General features: G+C 56.4%; 1 pseudogene; it reads left to right on the plus strand.

Moving 5' to 3' along the window:
- Window positions 1-385: 385 nt before the first annotated feature.
- On the plus strand, window positions 386-2,467 carry LOC149361700 (uncharacterized; annotated as a pseudogene).
- The last annotated feature ends 4,399 nt before the right edge of the window (window positions 2,468-6,866 follow it).

The following is a 6,866-nucleotide window of genomic DNA, read 5'->3' on the forward strand; positions in this document are numbered from 1 at the left end:
CTAGGCGTCGGGGATATGCAGTTTTGACACACTCGCGTTTTTTAGCAAGGAGGAAGGGGCAAATGGGGTCGAAGGAGGGGTGGGTGTTTACCTGGCAATGAACGCACCAGGGCTTCGCCTCTCTTTACCTCCCGCCCCCTCTGGCACCCTCCTACCCGGTGTACTCAGGTAAACCTAACCCCGATCTGGACCACTCCTTCACTCTCCGCGAGCTAGAATGTGCTCTGGTGCTATTGCTACACGTTCGGCTCCAGGTGAGGATGCCATTACATACACCACACTTCGTAACCTTCCTGACTGCGCCAAAGAATTCCTCCTTCAAACCTACAATGCGGCCTGGGAGAGCGGCTGCTTGCCGAGCTCCTGGACATCCTCCTTTATTTCTATGATTCGAAAACCGGGCAAACCTCCCTCTCTCTCTAATCTCCGCCCAATCTCCCTGACGTCGTGCGTTGGTAAGACCCTTGAGTTAATGGCTCTGACTCGCCTCTCTGATTTTCTTGAGGCACGGGAGTTCTTCCCCCATTCTCTCATTGGCTTCCGACGCAGCGTCTGTGCACAGGACATGTTTCTGATTCTCTAGCAAACCTTGCTCTCACCTATGCCCACTCAAACTCACGCAGTTGTGACTGTCGATGTTCGCAAGGCCTTTGACGGTGTTTGCCACGATCACATCCTTTCTCAACTCGCCTCTTTGGAGTGTGGCTCCCGCCTGTACTCTTATATCCACTCATTCCTCTCTGAACGTGTGGCTCGCTTTCGAGTAGACACCCACTTGCCTGACCCACACCACCTCACCCGTGGCACTCCTCAAGGTGCTGTTCTCTCTCCTACCCTTTTCAATCTCGCATTGGCCCCTCTCGCCTCCCAGCTAGCTGGAATTCCCGACCTGCATCATATATTTTACACCGATGACATCACTCTCTGGTGTTCATCTCGCTCTCCCGGTCACGTACAGGACATCCTGCAACGTGGTCTAGATCTCATCGACTCCTTTCTCACCAACGGTTTCCTGTCTACTGCTCCAGAGAAATCCGAGCTTCTCCCTCTTAACCATTCCTCCTACCAGCGCTCACACAACCACTTCGTCTCTCTCCACATTTCTGGCTCTCCCATTCCTATCGTCACACAGTGCAAAGTTCTTAGCTTCCGTTTGCATGCGGCCAAGAATGTGCAAGCCCTCCACCGCGCTGTCACCACCTGCCACTCGGTAACTCACCACCTGCGGCGCGTGGTCACTCGACGCTCAGGTCTCCACGAGGCTCACGCGTGCCGAGTTGCCCACGCGCTGGCACTCAACAAGGTCTTGTACTTTGCACCCTACGCTTCCTTCACTCAGACTGAACTTAACGCTCTCGAGATTGCCTTTGTGGGCCTCTACAAGGCAGCTATCAACCTCCCTATCACTACCTCTACCGCTAAGCTCTTTGGCACAGGCCTCTTCCATCCTCTTCGTTCTCTTCTCAGTCTCCATCGTGACTCGCAGCTTGCCCGGCTTTCCCTTACCCGTCAGAATCAGTGGTTACTGACTGAAGCGGGTATCACGCCCATTCCCATCGCCCCTTTTACCTCTCCTATTCCAATCCCGGCTCCCAATCTTCGTACCCTTCCCCTCCCGACCAACATGTCCCGCGTCCAGCATGCCGGCCGTCGTCATGCGGCTGCGCAGCACCATTCCCCTCTCTTTGATACCCAGGGTGTAACCTACACGGATGCCTCCTTCGTACCATCCCCGCCTCCCCGCTCCTGAAACCCACACCAGCGGGCCGTATCTCCACCCTCCAGACGCATTGCCCCTCGAGGTCCTCGCTATTGCGCATGCCCTCCAGTCATTTGCCCTCGTTCCATCTCTCCAAGAGCACACAGTCTATACGACTCACAAGCCGCTATACACCACATACAGAAACGCACCCTGACCCCTTCTCTCCAACAGGAGGTCGAACGAGCGGTCTTCGCCCTGAAGTCTTCCATATTTTTTCTCCGCTGGGTCCCTAGGCATTCAGGGATTGACGGCAATGAGCTGGCCCATCAGCTCGACCGCGACACACTTTTCCGGCCACGGTTGATCCGCTGGCCCAAGCCCTCGGAGTACGGTGGGAGACTCACCCTTCGCCGCACCATAAATGAGGTCTACCTTGAGCTCCGCCTCGACAAACGTCTTTACCCTCCTCCTCATCCATCACTCACGGTGCCGGAGGCTCGCCTTCTTCGGCACATCCGAATATATGCAGTTATGACCCCATCCCGCCTCTTTCTCTATCGCTATCGGTCGGACCCTTCCTTTCCCAACTGCCCCTGTATCTATGCGGACCTAGCCCATTGCCTCTTCTATTGCCCGGCTGCTCAGCAGTCGGGTTCCTACCCCCCACTCTCTGTATCCATCACCACCTTGCTCGACTGGCTTGGCGCTGAAGAGGAAGAACAGCGACTTCTGGTCGCCTAGGCGGGCGACATGGTCGGCCTATAAATTATGAAACAATAAAGGTCTTTTACTACTACTACTACTGCTACTAGTACTTGTAGCACCAGAATCGTTGAAATCGTTAGCCCATGTAACACGTACGGCTTAAGCTGGAATATGCAAGGGCTATTTCGGACATTAATCAAAATAACTTTTCTAATACACTAGACGCAATAGTGCCACCGTCCGACCAATCAGTGGCGCTGTACCGCGGCCGAACTGTTTAAGCAGGGACTTGCCAAGCCTTGGGCATTCGAGGTGATCGAAGATCGTCGTCTTCCTCGCTCGAGCTGCCTGCTGGCTGGCACGCCCACCTCGTCTAATTAGAACCTGGGCTATTTCTTCACCCGTTTGTCGGTGACATATTTGGTGGAGGTGCTGGGTCACGTCCCATGTACTCGGATTGCGAGGACACTCTCGACACCTGTTCTCCACGCGTGGACACAACACCCGTCCACAAAGCGAGCCGCCGTCTGCGAGGCCTACAACCAGAGTTCAGCCAACTGACCGCGCCGGTAAGGGCGGTAAGAGCAATGACCTCAACCGTGGCTAGCCAGACGACTCAGCATTCCGGGAATGCCCCGCCATTCGTCCTTCACGCACCTCGGACGCCGCCGCCGTTCCACGGGGACAGGTTCGAGGACGTAGAAGACTGGTTGACCAGCTTTGACCGAGTGGCGGGCTTCAACGAATGGGACGGCGAGCGCAAATTGCGCAATGTCTACTTTGCGCTGCAGGACTCAGCCAAAACATGGTATGAAAATCACGAAGCCTCCTTTACCACCTGGGAAGTGTTTCGTCGAGAACTCCTAGCAACGTTTACCACCAGCGAACGAAAAGAAAAGGCTGAACGCGCTCTGCACTCGAGGTCCCAACAGTCCAACGAGAGCGTCGCGATGTTCGTCGAGGACATGACGCGTCTATTCAATCGGGCCGACCCTGCTATGCCAGAGGCGAAGAAGGTGCGCCACTTAATGCGCGGCGTAAAAGAACAGCTATTTGCCGGACTTGTCCGTGACCCGCCAAGAACAGTGGCCGACTTCACAAGGGAGGCAACGAGTATTGAGCGCTCTCTGCAGGAACGGGGCGCGCACTACGGACGTGAGGCTACTGTAGCAGCCGCTTCCCAGTACACGCCTACGTCGCTGCCCGCCGAGGAGCTTCGGGAGCTTGTAAGAAGCGTTGTGCGCGAGGAATTGGCGAAACTTCGCTTGGAAGCTCCACAGGCCAGTGTCGCTGCCGTAACGGACGTAGTCCGTGACGAAATCCGACGAGCTGTGCAGCCGCCCCCAGCTCCACACCCGGCGCCCTCTGTTATGACGTACAGCGAGGCAATACGAAGTCCTGGGCCAGCGATGCAAGCCTTTTCCCCCGTCGTTCCCATGCCAGTGCCATCACTGCAGTACCCGAGCGCAGCAGTACCATCTGTGCCGCAGGAGTACAGGCCCCGCATGAGCAAAGCGCACGTGTGGCATACGCCAAACAATCGGCCGCTCTGTTGCCACTGCGGGGAGCCCGGGCACATCCTCCGCCACTGCCCCTACCGCAGAATGGGTTTAAGAGGATTTTCACCTGACGCACCTCGACCGCGCTACGGTGAAAGGCCACGGGATATCGAGCTGTACCTGGCTGATAACGTGCAGTCCTCGACCCCGCAGCGGCGCCAGTCCAGATCGCCATCCCCAAGGCGGTTCTCTTCGCCCGGCCGCCCATCGACCTCTGGCCAGTTCAGAGGTGCGTCCCCTCGTCGGGAAAACTGAAGACGGCGTCCTCCGGGGGTAGGGCCGCCGCTACTGGACCGTGTCAAGAGCCTCCATTCGAAGATTCGCCGCGACGCTCCGACCGACGACGACCTGACCCGACGACCTCAACGACGCGCTGCGACCGACTGGTTTCTGCCGAAATTCCGGTATCCGCTGACAACAACGACGTTACTGCACTGGTGGATACCGGCGCCGATTTTTCTGTAATGAGCAGTCGGTTAGCCACGGCCCTGAGGAAGGTACTGACCCCTTGGTCTGGGCCACAGATCCGGACAGCTGGTGGCCACGTCGTAACTCCGATCGGTGTCTGCACTTCGCGCATCCAGATCCGCGGAGTTACTTTCCCTGGTTGCTTTGCTGTGTTACCCGATTGCTCCAAGGACCTCATACTCGGTTTGGATTTTCTTCAAGAGTACGGTGCCGTTATCAATCTACAGGAGCTCATCGTGTCGTTTTCCACCCAAGGCCCTGTCGACGACGATACCGAGCCACGCAGGGCTAAGCTATGCGTCTGTGCCGACCAGGTAGTAATCCCGTCAAGAGCCAGCATGTTTGTTACCGTAGAGTATGATAACAGCCCCAGCACTCGTGGCATCGCTGAAACCAACATCTCGCTGCTCCTTGGTCGGCAAGTCTGTGTTGCTCGCGGAATTATTGAATTGAACAGTGGGCGAACCGAACTTCTGGTGACCAATTTTGGTTCTGAACCTCAGTGTTTGCCTGGCAGAACAGCTATTGCGTATTTCGAAGAACTTTGTGAATTCGCTGGACAGCACGCGTTGTCCGAAATCCCGGCATCCGTGGAGGCACCGACCACTCCCATAAAGACCGACGTCAACCCGAACCTCCCGTCTCATCAGAAACGCTGCCTGGAGAGCATTATCGACTCTTTCCGCGACTGTTTTGCCTCGACCTCTAAAGTTAGGCAGACTCCGCTCACAAAGCATCGCATTATTGTTGACGCAAACCAGCGACCGTTATACCAGCCGCCTTATCGGGTCTCTTCGAAGGAACGTGACGCTATTCGCCGACAAGTTCAAGAAATGCTCCAGGACGACGTGATACAGCCGTCGACGAGCCCGTGGGCATCGCCTGTTGTTCTTGTGGCGAAAAAGGATGGCACCCTACGGTTCTGTGTTGATTACAGGCTTCTCAACAAAGTCACCAAAAAGGACGTTTATCCTCTGCCGCGGATTTATGACTCCCTGGACAGGCTACGCCACGCCACGTATTTCTCGTCACTAGATTTACGTAGTAGCTATTGGCAGATCGAGGTGGACGAGCGCGACCGGGAAAAGACCGCCTTTATTACACCGGATGGTCTGTACGAATTCCGGGTGCTCCCTTTCGGACTGTGCTCGGCTCCTGCCACCTTCCAGAGAATGATGGACACCGTGCTTGCCGACCTAAAGTGGCAGTCCTGCCTCGTCTACCTGGATGACGTTGTCATCTTCTCCGCTACGTTCGAAGAGCACCTGAGGCGCCTGCGCACCGTGTTCGCCGCCATTCGTTCAGCCGGTCTTTCCCTCAAGCCCGAAAAGTGTCACTTCGCTTTCCAGGAGTTGAAGTTTCTGGGCCACATCGTGAGCGCTAAGGGGGTAAGCCCTGATCCCGACAAGACAGCCGCCGTCGCTGCTTTTCCCATGCCAACCGATAAGCGAAGTGTGCGCCGCTTTCTGGGCCTCTGCGCCTATTATCGGCGTTTTGTGCGGAACTTCTCCCAGATTGCTGAGCCCCTCATCCGCCTCACAAAAGATGCCGAACCGTTCTTCTGGGGCCAGGAGCAACAACAGGCCTTCGAAGACCTCCGCAGTCGTCTACAAAGTACGCCCATCCTTGGCCACTTCGACGAGTCAGCCGACACTGAACTGCACACAGACGCCAGCAACATCGGCCTCGGTGCGGTCCTTGTGCAGTGGCAGGATGGTCTCGAACGCGTAATCGCATACGCAAGCCGCACCTTGTCACGCCCGGAGGCGAACTATTCCACTACTGAAAAAGAATGCCTGGCAATTGTGTGGGCAGTGACCAAATTTCGTCCATATTTATACGGCCGCCCGTTACGAGTTGTCAGTGATCACCATTCGCTGTGTTGGCTAGAGAACCTGAAAGATCCCTCGGGGCGGCTTGCACGCTGGAGCCTTCGTCTTCAAGAGTTCGATGTCACCATCGTTTATAATATTACGGGGGGTTAGCCCAGCGGCAGACGGTACAGGTCACAGTCAGAAGGCACACCGAGCTAAATCACTCCAGCACAAACTGCCACGTCCTCGTCGTCGTTCAGTGCCGAACGTCCCGAAACAACGTCGTCTTCTCCTAGCAACTATGCACCGTAACACTACCCCCCCCCCCTCCTCCGCCGGGCGGAAGGAAGCACAGTCCCTGGGTGTCCTAAAATGGTGGGTTTGGATGGTAGGGCTTAAGACGGGCGACGTGTACGAGCTGTGTGGAGGAGGCCGCACGAGGAGTGTGGGGTTGCAAGGGCGCGATCTCGTAGGTGACATCGCTCAGTTGCCGCAAGACGCGGTAAGGACCCACGTAACGAGGCAGCAACTTCTCACACAGGCCCACACGACGCGCAGGGAGCCAGAGGAGTACGAGGGAGTCGGGAGGGTAATGGGCGTCACGGTGATGAAGGTCGT

Source organism: Amblyomma mixtum, chromosome 2 (assembly GCF_055824585.1).
Source record: "Amblyomma mixtum isolate Tamu chromosome 2, ASM5582458v1, whole genome shotgun sequence".
NCBI lineage: Eukaryota > Metazoa > Arthropoda > Arachnida > Ixodida > Ixodidae > Amblyomma > Amblyomma mixtum.